The 2,500-nt window shown below is 55.3% G+C and overlaps 1 non-coding gene across 1 annotated transcript in view; it reads left to right on the forward strand.

Moving 5' to 3' along the window:
* The first annotated feature begins 1,969 nt into the window (after positions 1–1,969).
* The window catches only part of LOC144423620 (small subunit ribosomal RNA), a 1,810-nt gene continuing 1,279 nt past the window's right edge, over positions 1,970–2,500 (forward strand). Inside the window, exon 1 of the ribosomal RNA XR_013476086.1 lies at positions 1,970–2,500. This exon is cut by the window's right edge and continues 1,279 nt beyond it. This is a non-coding gene — a ribosomal RNA (small subunit ribosomal RNA).

Consider the following 2,500-nt stretch of genomic DNA (forward strand, 5'->3'; position numbering starts at 1 on the left):
GGCGGGCGAGAGAGTGCTGCGTCGCCGGCATCGGCGTCGAAAGAAGCCGAGCCGAAAAAAGTTAAAGTACAAACGTGCAAGCATACTAACCTAACCCTAGGTAAGGCATGTCAGAGCGAAAGACAGTAATTTCGAATGAGCCAAGAAAGAGCGGTGCGGGGCCGGTCGGAGCGCACCCTTTTCTCGGTGGCTGGCGGGCGAGAGAGTGCTGCGTCGCCGGCATCGGCGTCGAAAGAAGCCGAGCCAAAAAAAGTTAAAGTACAAACGTGCAAGCATACTAACCTAACCCTAGGTAAGGCATGTCAGAGCGAAAGACAGTAATTTCGAATGAGCCAAGAAAGAGCGGTGCGGGGCCGGTCGGAGCGCACCCTTTTCTCGGTGGCTGGCGGGCGAGAGAGTGCTGCGTCGCCGGCATCGGCGTCGAAAGAAGCCGAGCCAAAAAAAGTTAAAGTACAAACGTGCAAGCATACTAACCTAGCCCTAGGTAAGGCATGTCAGAGCGAAAGACAGTAAACTCGAATGAGCCAAGAAAGAGCGGTGCGGGGCCGGTCGGAGCGCACCCTTTTCTCGGTGGCTGGCGGGCGAGAGAGTGCTGCGTCGCCGGCATCGGCGTCGAAAGAAGCCGAGCCAAAAAAAGTTATAGTACAAACGTGCAAGCATACTAACCTAACCCTAGGTAAGGCATGTCAGAGCGAAAGACAGTAAACTCGAATGAGACAAGAAAGAGCGGTGCGGGGCCGGTCGGAGCGCACCCTTTTCTCGGTGGCTGGCGGGCGAGAGAGTGCTGCGTCGCCGGCATCGGCGTCGAAAGAAGCCGAGCCGAAAAAAGTTAAAGTACAAACGTGCAAGCATACTAACCTAGCCCTAGGTAAGGCATGTCAGAGCGAAAGACAGTAATTTCGAATGAGCCAAGAAAGAGCGGTGCGGGGCCGGTCGGAGCGCACCCTTTTCTCGGTGGCTGGCGGGCGAGAGAGTGCTGCGTCGCCGGCATCGGCGTCGAAAGAAGCCGAGCCGAAAAAAGTTAAAGTACAAACGTGCAAGCATACTAACCTAACCCTAGGTAAGGCATGTCAGAGCGAAAGACAGTAAACTCGAATGAGCCAAGAAAGAGCGGTGCGGGGCCGGTCGGAGCGCACCCTTTTCTCGGTGGCTGGCGGGCGAGAGAGTGCTGCGTCGCCGGCATCGGCGTCGAAAGAAGCCGAGCCAAAAAAAGTTAAAGTACAAACGTGCAAGCATACTAACCTAACCCTAGGTAAGGCATGTCAGAGCGAAAGACAGTAAACTCGAATGAGCCATGAAAGAGCGGTGCGGGGCCGGTCGGAGCGCACCCTTTTCTCGGTGGCTGGCGGGCGAGAGAGTGCTGCGTCGCCGGCATCGGCGTCGAAAGAAGCCGAGCCGAAAAAAGTTAAAGTACAAACGTGCAAGCATACTAACCTAACCCTAGGTAAGGCATGTCAGAGCGAAAGACAGTAATTTCGAATGAGCCAAGAAAGAGCGGTGCGGGGCCGGTCGGAGCGCACCCTTTTCTCGGTGGCTGGCGGGCGAGAGAGTGCTGCGTCGCCGGCATCGGCGTCGAAAGAAGCCGAGCCGAAAAAAGTTAAAGTACAAACGCGATGCTAATGAGCGAGCCGTTGTCTCGACTAATATGTAGGGCGCGTTCGATCGAGCGTCTGGCTTGAGCGCTTGTCGGCCTAGCAGAACGGTCGCATTGTTATGCCCGGGTTTTAGGCACCGCTGCAGGCGGCCGGCAGAGCTCTTGTTTGTGCGAAACTGAATGGATCGAGCCCGAGAGAGGGCGAGCAAAGAAAAAACGCAAATCGCTCCGCCTGGCACTGCCGGCGAGAGCGTGGACGTCGCGGCCAGCGACTGTCGAAGCTGAGTACGGCCGCAGGCGATCGCCTCGGTCTTAAACGAATGCGACGAGCACGCGCCCGGCGGCCCAGCAAGGGCCGAGCGCAGCTGTCGCAGCTATCTGGTTGATCCTGCCAGTAGTGATATGCTTGTCTCAAAGATTAAGCCATGCAGGTGCAAGTACGAGTTCTCGTAAAGCAAAACTGCGAATGGCTCATTAAATCAGTCTTGGTTTATTTGGTCTCGTAAGCGAAGTGGATAACTGTGGTAATTCTAGAGCTAATACATGCATTAAGCGCCGACTTCGGGAGGCGCGCTTTTATCAGATCAAAACCGACCGGGTTCGTCCTGTGACGTTTGATGACTCTGGATAACCACGCGGATCGTACGGTCTCTGCACCGACGACGTATCATTCAAGTGTCTGCCCTATCAACTGTCGAAGGTACGCTACGTGCCTACCTTTGTGATAACGGGTAACGGGGAATCAGGGTTCGATTCCGGAGAGGGAGCCTGAGAAACGGCTACCACATCCAAGGAAGGCAGCAGGCGCGCAAATTACCCATTCCCGACACGGGGAGGTAGTGACGAAAAATAACAATACAGGACTCTAACGAGGCCCTGTAATTGGAATGAGTACATCCTAAAACT

Source organism: Styela clava, chromosome 5 (genome assembly GCF_964204865.1).
Source record: "Styela clava chromosome 5, kaStyClav1.hap1.2, whole genome shotgun sequence".
NCBI lineage: Eukaryota > Metazoa > Chordata > Ascidiacea > Stolidobranchia > Styelidae > Styela > Styela clava.